Source organism: Lepisosteus oculatus, chromosome 14 (assembly GCF_040954835.1).
Source record: "Lepisosteus oculatus isolate fLepOcu1 chromosome 14, fLepOcu1.hap2, whole genome shotgun sequence".
Lineage (NCBI taxonomy): Eukaryota > Metazoa > Chordata > Actinopteri > Semionotiformes > Lepisosteidae > Lepisosteus > Lepisosteus oculatus.
In genome coordinates this window covers 48,698,308-48,711,367 of record NC_090709.1, presented here as the reverse complement: position 1 = coordinate 48,711,367, position 13,060 = coordinate 48,698,308, and the positions used below count along the sequence as shown (strand labels likewise).

Here is a 13,060-nt window from a genome sequence, read left to right as displayed (position 1 = left end):
AAGTAAGGGTACGAAATTGCAAGGGCATCAATTATTAGTAAAAAAAGCTCTAAAATACCTTTATGCTGATATTATTCCCTCTTCCAAGAGGGACTGGAATGCTCACACTGCAAGGTCTGCTTTACTACAAGAGAGAAGTAGAGTGAAAGATGTCATAATTTCACTGCGAAAACATTTTTTTCTTTGAATTCTAAATCAATCAGAATTTCAGAGTGACACACAAACCCTTTGTCTGTTTTAAAGAGATGATATTTTAAAACTGATAAAAATGTAGAAAACACGTTTCTCACTTAGAAATTTTAGATGGGGTTCAGTACTGGCGTTGTTCTAATTAACACGAACTGCAATGGCTCTGAATCTGACCATTTCTATGGAAGCCCGTTTCCGACAGGGAGTAAAAATAAAAACGTGCTATGGTATCTCAGAATTCCGACTTAGTAACTGAGAATTGCAACTTAAAAACTCAGAATTCCGACTTTATATCTCTTAATAGCGACTTTATATCTCACATTTGCAACTTGGAAATAACCCATATTTCATTGTCTGTCCTTTTGTTATCGTAACGGATTCGGGTTCCAGGGCTTGTGCCCCTCGCCGCTCCCACCCTAGTTCGTGCCTCACTGCATTGGCTCAAGCCCAGGTCCTGCCAGCTGAGCTAAGGATTTATTAAATAAAAAAGGACATACAATGGAAAAATTGTAAAAAGTATCAGTTTCAGCTTTTTTAATTGTGAATTCTTCTGGATGTGAAGTGTCTATTTCTGTATCTTATTTCATATTCTGTCTCCGTTTCTGTATTTCTGGTGTTTAAATTAAAAGAAAAAATTTAAAGCCCACCGTGCACAGTTCCATCCGGGTACTATGGAAGCCTCACTAGCGGAAATGGGATTCCATAAAAATTAGTGTAATTAATTTGATTTTTATCCGGGCACTGTACAAGACAAGTTTTCAGGCCTATAGATCCTATGATCTTGTACGATTCAACAATATAGTGTAACGGAACGGCCGACATACGATTTGTAGTTCAGGTGGGTAGCTGCGTCAGCATGCGTAGGCTGCAAATGAACAAGTAATAGGTTTATTTCATGCTGAAAAAAAGAAGAAAGAAAACACGTTTCGGCTGAAACGTTGTGTTTTCTTTCTTCTTTTTTTAGCATGGAATAAACCTATTACTTGTTCCTTTGCGACATACAATTTGTACGATCTGGTTGCAGTGATGACGGCACCGCCCTCCCCTGCGCATAACAGGGATGCTGGCCGCCGGGACTAAAGAAAGTGTTCTTTAGCTCAGCTGGCAAGACCTGGGTTCGAGCCAATGCAGTGAGGCATGGACTAGAGTGGGAGCAGCGAGGGTATAAGCCCTAGAACCTGAATCCGTCACAATAACGAAATGACAGACAATTAAATATGGGTTATTTCGAAGTTGCAAATGTGAGATATAAAGTCGGAGTTGTGAGTTACTAAGTCGCGATTCTGAGTTACTTAGTCGTAATTCTGCGATACCATAGCGCGTTTTTTTGTAACTCCCTGGCGGAAACGGGCTTTCATACATTTCAATTAGTCTGATCAGTGCTGGACAAGTTAATGTAGAATCATTACTGTCTGTCTCTTGTTTGTATATGAATGAATGTCTTTGACAACTTAATGTTAGTTTTTAATTTAGTTTTACGATGTAGGTCATGTGTTAACATATGCACGAGCATACGAAATGTCTCACTCCTGATTCAGCTCAAGCTCCACAAGTCCATTAAGAGCCGCACTATCACTGTCGTGTGTGGTCCTACACAACTACACAGCTATCTACTGGAGTCGTCTTCTGTCCGTTGCAGTTGAGAACAGATTTAATATGGAGCTGCGCAGAAATTTCTGCGGCAAATATCGCTGTAGAACTAGCCCGTGCACAACAACGAAGAGAAAAAGAAATACCACAGGGTTGCCCATAAGAGGGAAAAATAGATATCAATTGTTCAAACAATTACAACACTCTTCCTCTTACAGTGGTCTCATGTTATTTTTCTTGCCATAAGAACAGTGGGATTGTTCAACTGTATTGTTCCCCAAATGGTTGAATAATAATAATAATGATAATAATACTGGTGGTAGCTGATGGTTCTTGTCCGTGGCCGAGTGACCTGTGCGAATAAAGTATGTTGATTTATTCTCCACAAGGCATCACTTTAGCAATTCAAAGAGCGTGGGTTTTAACCCATTCAGTGCTTATTTCAACTAATGCCATGTTCCTTTTTCTAGGTCTTCAAATAGTTTACAATGTAGAGGTATCTTTAGTAATAAGAAAAAGATGCACCTCGGAGATCCATCTCACAAAAGCAAAGACTTCTTAAAGTGCACTTATGAGCTGTAGAACCTGAAGGAGTTCTCTCTCCTAGATATTAAACATGCAGATAATGAAATCAGTGATTTATGATTTCTGCAACCTTCCAATAAATACATCTAAGACATGTAACAAACCCATTGTGCAGCTCCAGTGGCACAGTTGGTCAGTGCATTGTACTTATGTCACAGTACATAGTGAAGTCATGCTGAGGTTGTGAGTTCAAGCCGGCAGTGGTTTTGCCTGTGATTTCAGCTGCAGAAACTTTTTGTTGGATTTAGGTTGGTTCTTCTGTTACTTTTTCCGCTCGATGGAGCTGTATTAATGCAGGCACACCTGCTTCCTCGGCATTTTATTTTATCGCTGCTCACAAACCAACATACTGCAGACACCTCTGATACTGTCACTGCTTGTGGGCCACGTGTTCCTGCTGTCAGCCTGCTATACCATGCTCATGCACGTCTAGAAACATTACTGCTCTAGTACAAGAGCGAAAGACTAAACGAAATCGCACCCACTTTGAAAAAATCACGTTTGACAAACCATAGGATGACAAGAATGGGATTCTTTGGTTGTTTGAGTACATAAATCAAAGACACTGTGTTCAGCATATTCACATCAGGCACTCGGACAGAGATAAACCCAGAGAAATTCTTCTCACATTTTAATCTGTAACTGCAGGATTCAACAAATTGTTAATTATCTCAACTTCACTTACAATTTTTAAACAATTTACAAAGCCCACAGTGGATGACATTTGGTTCCGGCACACATCAGTTGCTTGGAATATCATTGTAATATTTAATTTGCTTTCCCATCACACCACTTTTATTAATAATGAAGTTTATCAATACACGTTTGTTTAAAACATGTCATTTATTATTGATACAGTTTCATTCTGTCTTTATTAGGAGCTGTATCACAGCTAATGCATGTAAAGCCTTAAGTATGTGATAGTGAGAGTTCAGTTATTCCAGGGTGTGAAGAGAACTCAAATTTTGTAAATACCTGTACATATTTTAATAGAGTGTAAATCTTCAAAGTGTTCTGTCACTTCAAAAGCAAATTACAGGAGCAGGGATTGAACCCACATAGACATTTGCTTATTGTGCTTAAGTCCAACACCTTAAACACTCAGCCATCCCTAAAAACAGTTTCAGCTCTCTGTTACACAGTTCATTGAATATATTAATTTAATATATTTGTTATATTTTTGAATGGAATGGGACTGTACACTGGTGGTTCCCAGGGGAAAACAGGGTTATTGAGCCATTGGGTATTCTGAGAATAAATTGGGTGGGTGAATGTAATCGTGTGGTAAAGTAAAACAGTCTTCTTAGATGAAGCGCTACAGATGCAGCCCCTGAAAGTGTATAAGACTTAAAATTTATAGTACTGCTGACACACATGGAGCCTCTACATCAGACCGAAATAGCAATGTGTTCGCTTAATTGTGCTGAGGATCTCCTCATGAATCTGTCTCATTCATCAGTGGAAATAGAAGCCGTCACTGTAAACTTGGACGTGATGTTCCACAGTGTGCCTTTCCTCTTGTTGTATTCAAGAGTACTCACTGTGTGAGCTCCTCACTGCGTTTCCTTTTCTTTTCCTGTGATTATCTACATGGAGTGCGGTGACAAAATAGTCTTGAACATTTTCGGTTTGTGAAAGGAAACACTAAAGAAAATACAAGTGATTAACTTTTAAAATATTACTTAAGGAAAACACAAACGCCTGAACAGGGACTTGAACCCTGGACCCTCAGATTAAAAGTCTGATGCTTTACCGACTGAGCTATCCAGGCTCTGGAAAGTGAGTGCCACTGTCGGGATCCTCGCAAGTCACATGTCTCTTCTTGTGCCGAAGCGCAGTCATACAGTACCTGACCCGTCTGGAATGACCGCTGATAGACTTTATCCAGAAGCGACGGCACCACTCCCAGTAGAATGAGTGAGAAATACAGCATGACATGGGGAGGTAAGGGGCTCCCACAATTCATCTTTCCTCACATTACTGATTTTTTCAATAGCATTTTGACCTTATTTCACAGTCAGATTTTTTCGCATTTAATAAGATCTTAAAATCAACAACATTAAGAACGAAAACAAATGGAACATTTTTTGGAACAACAGTTAAAAAAAACGTTTCAATGCCTTGGTTCTATAAGTGTGCATACCCTTTATAAAGGGAGTTGTAACTATGCTGAAATTTAAAGAGCATTTCTGTAGAGAAAACATTTTTTCTGCCTTGATGTTAAGCTCAGGGAGCCTGCCTTTTAGAAATTATATCTCTAAACACCTTGCGCAGCCTCCCGAGAGACTAACAAATATTGTTTTGAGAAATTGGCTCACACACCGGAAGGCACTAACGTTTCTCTTCATTAAAGTATGTCAGTAACTGTTTAACCCAAAATGTTTGTAATTGTGAATTTGTTAAAATTCAATAAATAGTCTATCAGCAGCAAGAAATTATTATGAAAGTAAGATTTTTTTATATCATAAACTGTAAGACATGAAGAGAGTTTACAGGTCGTATCCTTCGCTTTGTCTTTTAAATTAAGCGTTCGGGATTCAAACCTGTGTTCGGACTGTTGTGTTTCTTGAATTTCTTGCAATCATCAAATGTCGTTGTTTGGTCCATCAGTTTTTTTCTCGGTTGTACAATGGAATTCGCGCAGTTTTCAGCTCAGTGCGGAGTCCAGAGGGAGGACTCGCTCGCTGAATGATCTCTCAGGAAATCCCGGGTGAGATTCAAAAGGTGTCTTCTTCAACAGCCACGACACGTCTGAAGACCTCTGGATTTCCTGAATATGACATAAAATTAGTTCAAATCATTTGGTAGTTAACAGAACTAAGTGCCTTAGAGGTACATTTAAAACAGCAGAGCAACACCGTAGCACTTTGAGTGTGCCTGAGTTTAATTGTGTGAACTTGGCTCTCTATGAACACGAGCAAAGAGTTCACATTCAACAGAAGATTGCAATGTGAGCACAGTAATATAAAGCACCTGGAGATGCTGGGACCTTATACATGCAAAGCATGCGCTCTACCACTGAGGTATATCCCCAACAGACTTATTAACAGAACTGAGATGTGCTGATGCTCCCTGAACACAATCCACCACTAACGAAGGATGCCTGCAGTTTCCCACTTTTGCATTTCCTCTACTACAGAGTAAATTCATAGGAATGAAGAAATAAGGAAGGAAAAATAACAGCATCGAAACTTCCAGAGATTGGTTAAAATGAACCCGTTATTTTTATATCCAGTCACACGGGCGACGATGATTGATTTATCGACGGGGAGTGCTTTTTTACCTACTGTTACGATCCCTGCCTCCCGGCAACGGAAGAGGCAGAAGTAGGCGTAGCCCTAATCCATCAGTTTACCTATCAGTTTTCCTATTCACCACCACACCCCCGTCTCATCCTACTTAAACACCTGTCTTTCCCTACCTCGTTGCTCAGTATTGGTTTTCCTTTCGAGCTTCCTGGTTGCGCTACTCCTACTCCTACTCCTACTCCTACTCCTACTCCTACTCCTACCCTATGTTCTTCTTGGCTTTCGGTTTACGGTTTTCTCCCTTTTGACTACGGCTTTTCGGATCACGGCTTGGCTTCGTTACTTACGCTCTGTTTTGGATCTCTGGCTACCCCTGGACTATCGGATTGCTCTTTTGTCTACGATTTCGGATCACGCTTCGGCTTCGGTAACTCGTTCCCTTTTGGATCTCTGCCTTCCCCTGGACTCTCGGCTCGTTCCTTCTACTACGGCTTTCTTTGGATCACGGCTAGGCTTTGTCAGCTCCTGGAAGTGGGTTCTCTCACTGGTTTCGGTCCCTCTTACCGAATCCATAACACCATAACACCTCCTCACTCGACTACCTTGATTAAACTACGCATAGAACAACAGCAGTACTGATGATTTTCATGGACTGACTTGTTTTGTACAACTCGAGTGATAAACTCCTGTCTGCAAATATTGTAGAAGAACGAAAAAGGGCGAAACAATGCTCCAACCACAGGAATGGTAACAGGAAGGATCATGTTATTTAATATGTCCTTTGGAGATGCCTTGTCAACACACACAGGCGTTAGAGCTGGACAAATAATTGATAGTGGTGTTTGTAAACAATCATGGAACATTATTTCTAACCCAAGAAGAAAGGAGCAGACTTAAACTTTAAGAGACAGAAACGACACCTTATCACAGCTAACATTAATTAAAATGACATCACAACAAAAGAGCGGAGCCTTGAGTGAATCAAATTAGTTTTCATTGGACGTCTGTCTCTTCATAACTTTGTAGGTGAGAGGGAGGATTGTGGAAATGTGCCGGTGTTTCTCAGAAGTGCGTTGGTGGTATAGGTGCCTTCTAAATAATTGAGCCGGGTTTGAATCCCGGTAAGTGCATCCCCAAATCTTTTCAAGAAAATCTGTGATCCGGTAACATATCTTTTGAAACTAGCATTCAAGGTAGGATACGTGTTCTTAAATACCGAAAAACTCTATAAGGAAAAAGCACATCTCTGTACACAAGACGGCAGTGCGATCTTAGAATTCCTGTGTTGTTGACGGATTCAGACTCCTTCTCAGAGGTCTTTGCTCACCAAATAACTTTGCAGCTGAGGAAGAGCACCCCGGCAAATACCAAACACAACCAGCGAGCGTGTTGGTTGCTCTTGCTCTTAATGCAAGGAGCTGTTTTTTTTAATCATTATTAACCAAAAACAGCAGCACAGGTAGGTCGCATTTGTGATTATGTCACTTCTCTGATTCAGCAAGGTCAATAAAAGACTCTGAAAGTAGTAAAGCAAAATTGAACTCAAAATCATATTAGGAATTCTGAGCGATACATCCATACAGGTAATCCAATAAGAATGTTGAAATATTTGAATATCATCTCTCTATATATTTCACTGATTTTTACCAGGAGTAAAACTATTGGATTGAAGGAATGCTAACCGCTGGGTTAAAATGTATAGTTGTTATTTGGAGAAATCTGTAAACTCGTGATCTTATATGTTTTAAAAGACAGCACAGGAAAAAACGACAGTGCTGATTATTTTCCGGAGGCGGAGCACTGATGACCTATCCGAGCTGACTGATAAAGCCCACCCAGTGGATACTCTAGCAGAACGTCAAAGAACATTCACCTCTGTATCCAAAGAAACCACAGGAACAACATCAGGAAGCACAATTAATTCCCCTTTTAATTTTTTCCTGTAAGGTATGCTATGTGAATTCATGAAGTTAATCCTCTGATCTCTTTCGAGCACGAACAAAGTATTTCTGATGGAGCGCTCTGTTCAAAGATAAGCTATTACCCCTGCCAACGATTCGGCGTGAAGAATTAAAAGTTTCACAGCAGCTCACCACCACAGCCAATATTAAATGTACTTGCCGGTACACTATCATGTGCACTGCCTCAAAAGTGATCTCGGCAGATGTTGTTCCCTACATAAAGCTGAACGTGCCAAAGAGAATTTCTGTTGAGAAAACAAAATATTTTTTCTGCCTTGATGTTAAGCCTGTCTTTTAGAAAGTCTATCTCTAAACACCTCCCGCAGCCTAACAAAAAGCGCTTTTACTGATCGTATTGCAGGTCTTAAAACACTAACATTTGGCAGCAGTGGAATTCGAACCCACGCCCCCAGAGAGACTGGAGCCTAAAATCCAGCGCCGTAGACCGCTCAGCCACGCTACCTTCCTCCCTGCCTATCTACCTCACATTCCTGGCTTGGAAAATGCCGGGGGCTTCAGCTCTTGTCGTCGGATCTAATGATATCATGACATGTGGAAGTGACTGCACCTTCATCTTCCGAGATGCTTTCAATAGCACAAATGCTACTTTCACCGGCACAAACATAACAATAACGAAAGAGGTGGGTTTCATCCTTTGTGCTGTTTGTAGGGGCGCAACTCTACGTCGATCTACTGACTTGAAGAGCAAAAATCAAAATCCTCTGCTGCTACTATTGCTTTTTTCATAGTTTCTTCAAATCCTTCATTTGAACATAGATTTTGAAGGATATTGATGATAATACCACATAAATTGTGGTTTTCTTGTGATCGCCAATTTTATTCAAATACCAGCCTTTTTTACAGTTCCTTGCGTGTTTCACAAGGTATAATAGCCCCCCTCGCATCCTCAGCTAACATATTTTAAAATTACAATAGATTATACAGCATGCATGTTTACATTTATATTAAAATTAAAGTAAATATACCAGAATACATACAGTGCTAACCCAATAATTCTTGTCAGGTTCTCCAACAAATCTGCGTTGTTATTTTAACATGTTTCAGCTGAGGGTGCAACAGGAGTATAAATGAATTTTCCCGCCAGCCATTCAAAGACCAAATTCCATGAGTGAACATTATTTTCGCAGACGTTGCCGGCGGTATTGAATTATGTCCACAACTGTTGTAGTAGTTCCTTCTTGAAATTCGACACGTGCAAAGCACTCGTAATATCATAGGTGTTAACGTTCGCTGAGACTATTCAAGTCATGGTGTGTATCCCTGCCTATCATTGGGAGACGGGTAGCTTTTTTACACTCAGATTCCAATCTTCAATGCTTTGTGGGAGAGATTACATAACTTTCATTTTCTCACATTTTCTGACGACTGTTCCAAAGGGGCACCCTGTCAATTCCGAATACTTTTCAAAAATCTGCCTGCATGTTTGATTATTGTCATTTAATTTAGAAAAAGTTCAATATTGATCATAACTAAAGAAAATAATGATCACGAACAAAAAAGGGATAAAGATGCGAGTCGATCTTGAATCACAGCTGGGTGACACAGGCTTCTGTTCTGATATGGTTGTACGAGAAACAGGAGGAATCGCCAATCTCCTATAGAACATGAGTTGAATCAGGAGTGAGACATTTCGTATACCCGTGCATATGTCAACGCCTGACCTACATCGTAAAACTAACATTAAGTTGTCAGAGACATTCATTTATATACAAACAAGAGACAGACCAAGTAATAATTCTAAATTAGTTCAGGTGGGTAAACCTGAACTAACTAACTAATAAACCTATTAATAATTCTACATTAACGTGTCCTACACTGATCAGACTAATTGACATGGTCTGATTCAGAGCCTGTGCAGTTCGTGCTAATTACAACAAGGACAGTTCTGAACCCTCATCACCGAACTGAGCACAAGTTCAGCTGTTCTCCAGTTTTGTTACGCATGGTTTTTCATTGCAATTGAGTTCAGAGCTGGAGCTGATCTCCAGACAGTACAGTGTTTTGGGTAAGTTGTCAAAAATTCACATGAGGCTGCAGACAACTTACCCAAAGTGTTTTCTATAGCTTTCAGGTGGAGTTCATTTATATAAAAGAATGTAAGTGGTATAAACGCAACAAGCCAGACGGCAGGCCAACCTATAATTTTCCGACGCGAGGCCTGACGCGTTATTCATTACGCCACTGACCCTGCTATTGCAGTACTAAAAAAAACACATTTTCTATATTTATGTCTGTTTAAAAATCACTCTAAAAAAGACAAAGGGTTTGGGTGTCGCGCTAAAAATCCGCTTCATTTCGAATGCAAATAAAAACCGTTTTGTTCCAAGAAATCACAAATTTGTCACATCTTTCATACTATACTTCTCTCTTGTATCAGTAAAGCATTTTGATTTAAACTGAACAATATATGAAAGGTTTCATCTATACATTTACACATAATAAGTATACGAATAAATACTCCGAAGAAGCCGCAGCTCAGGTATTAGAGAGATTTAAAATTGGATCGGAGGATTTAGAGCCCAGACTGCAAACCAACAGCTGACACAGGTCTTTTATAGAACCGTTTTGATTTCCTCTACTTTGTCCCCATGACGTCATTGTCCTGCTCGCAGCCGAGCCCGACACACATCTGGTTTCTGTCGCTGGGCGCACACCCTGCGGTCCATGCGGGTCCTGATACCCCAGTACAATGACGGGGACACTAAACTGTAAACAGGTGCCGTCCTTCGGCTGAGACATTAAACCGAGGTCCTGAGTCTCTGTGATCATTCAGGAGAATGGTGGTGGTGGAGGGGAGTCCCCATTACCTGTAAAGCGCATTGAGTGGAGTATCCAGAACAGCGCTATATAAGTGTAAGCAATAATGATGATGATGATGATTATTATTATTGTAATGTAAAATGCAATAAAAAATAAAAAAAATATCAAACTTTGATTCAAAATAGATTAATGTAAAAACTGATAAAGCTAATGCTTTTTTCAGGGCTATATCTACGTTTTTTTTAAAAAGCGAAGTCTGTCGCGATTGTGAAAGTTAGAGAATGTGTTCCGGCGGGTGCCTTCATATCGCGAGCGTCAGTCTCGCCAGTAGCTGCGAGAAAGTTAAAAGCGCACAAGTGATCTGTCTTTCGTCAAAGTAATTGCCGGAGCAGTAAGACTCAGAGCACCATCCAGATGCTGTAGACGATGTTCGGGGAAGAGCTAATTCTGTTTTTAGCACAGGGAGTGAGAATGAGCTCAGTCCGGCTCCCAGCAGAATCCATCCTGGTTTGGTTACAGTGCGTCTGAGGCTCTTTGGATCGCAACGTAAAAAAAACAATTGCTCACATCGTGTGACTTCCACGACAGGAAGGAAAGATATCACTTAAAAAAATCAGAACTGAAGATTTGGATCCTGGGCCTCAATTTGATCAAATTATTAAAATAATAATTATCAAAATATCAGATTGTGTTTCTGCAACATTTCGTGCACAGTACACCATTTTAATCTAAAACAGTCACAACGAGGGCTTTACACGCAGTCTGGGGTATTTTCCCCTTTTATATTTTTGCCACTTTATATCGAACCTGTTATACTCCCAGAAGTGCACAGTAGCTTGTACTTAATAAAAATGTACAATTCACCACTGGTATAAACAGATGTGTGCCGTGTTTGCCTTTGTAAGCATTTGTTTAAAAAATAAGTTCACAATACGATAAAAAACACAGAAAGCACAAACTTTATAATACAACGATACAAAATCAATACCAAATCATTATGCCAATTAAGTACCTATCCTTTGAAAACAGAGAACACCTTTATATCTACAAAAAACTTGACATTGTATGCATTTTTGAATTACAAAGCAGACAGAGTAGTCCCTTAATTCAAAGATCAGATCTTGGCCAAAACAAGACAATCAGACGTGGGCTGAATTCGGAACAGGAACCTCTGCTTCGTCGTTTATTGAGCTTTTGATCAATGTCTGAATGAAACAGATTCGCTTTTTTTAATTCTTTGATTAAAGTACACAAAAAACACCTTCCTTCGAAACGGAACCGAACCAGCGATCTAAGGACTCCCTGCTGATTCCACTACACTCCTCCACTCGAGCGACTGAGCTATCGAAGGGATGGCAGTAGGCTCGTTGGCACATACTGCCCAATGTAGTGAAGTGTTCCGGGTGATTTAAATGCCACTTCGACATCAAGTTTCCAACTCGTTTCCTTAGTCTTGTTTACCTTGAATTTAAGCCACGAACCAGGATTCTACTGTATAAACTTCCAGGGATATTACAAAATGTTTGATGGGGCATCAATCATTCCAGGCGGAAATTGATTCCTTTTTTTTCTCGAGGGATCATATTAAACATTTAATTTGGATCGAGAAGAGGATCACCATGAGACACAAAACAAACAGTTTCATTCTGTCTTTATTAGAATCTGTATTACAGCTAATGAATGTAAAGCCTTTAGTATGCGAGAGTGAGAGTTCAGTTATGCCAGGGAGTGTGAGAAAAGAGAACTGAAATTTAGTAAATTAATATTTAAATAGAGTGTAAATCTTCAAAGTGTCACTGCAAAATTATTACAGGGGTCTACCAGCTGCCGGACGTACTTGTTTTGGGACTATTTCCAATAAGTACCGCATTAGTAGTTGTGTGTCCTTACTGGTATCTTTTAAACATTCAGTTATATACAAACGGGACAGAGACACAGTAATAATCCGATTTTAACGTGTCCTGCATTTTAACTTACTGAACAGATAAATTGAAATGTTCTGATTCAGAGCCCCTGCAGTTCGTGCTAATTAGAACCACAACAATACTCCTGAGTCCTGACCACCACACTGAGCAAAGGTTCAACTGAACTCTGACTTTGTTCAGCACAACTTGTTGTTGCAGTTGAGCTCAGAGCTGGAGATGATCTCCATATTCTACCACACTAACTAGTCCTAAACGTAGTACACACTTTTTTAAAACAATTTAAAATATTACACAAAGGCTGTAAAGCACACTCTAAATCGATCCGAATATTTGATTTCCGTGATCCGTTTAGGCAACATTAGGCAACGTGGTGCTTCTCCAGCAAAGCATTTCTCAGTTTTGTGAACTACTGGTGCTTTTAACACCCCAACTTACATACCTCGTCAGGATGGCCGAGTGGTCTAAGGCGCCAGACTCAAGGACTCCTGTCTTTCCATATCTTGGGTGTTCTGGTCTCTGAATAGAGGCGTGGGTTCAAATCCCACTCCTGACAGCTTTTCCCTCTCTTGCATTTTTCCTGTCTTGTGCTCGCTGACAACGACAGAAAGAAGAAAACGGAGAAAACGGAGAAACCGGCTTGCGGGCACATGATGGTCAGGGAAATGCTTCGTGAACACTTCAATGTGATTAGCAGAAAGTCAAATAGGCTTCGATTTCTCCCTTAGGAACTGTTTGGGGTGCCTGTAATCGAGTAAAGATTTACGGTCAAGGTATGCATTCA

The 13,060-nt window shown here is 40.1% G+C and overlaps 2 non-coding genes across 2 annotated transcripts; one reads left to right on the top strand and one right to left on the bottom strand.

The window, feature by feature from the left end:
- Positions 1 to 4,062: 4,062 nt before the first annotated feature.
- Positions 4,063 to 4,135, bottom strand: trnak-uuu (transfer RNA lysine (anticodon UUU)). Its single transcript has one exon. It is a non-coding gene; the product is annotated as a tRNA-Lys (tRNA).
- Positions 4,136 to 12,721: 8,586 nt separating this feature from the next.
- On the top strand, positions 12,722 to 12,832 carry trnal-caa (transfer RNA leucine (anticodon CAA)). Its single transcript has 2 exons — positions 12,722 to 12,759; positions 12,787 to 12,832. It is a non-coding gene; the product is annotated as a tRNA-Leu (tRNA).
- Positions 12,833 to 13,060: the final 228 nt, after the last annotated feature.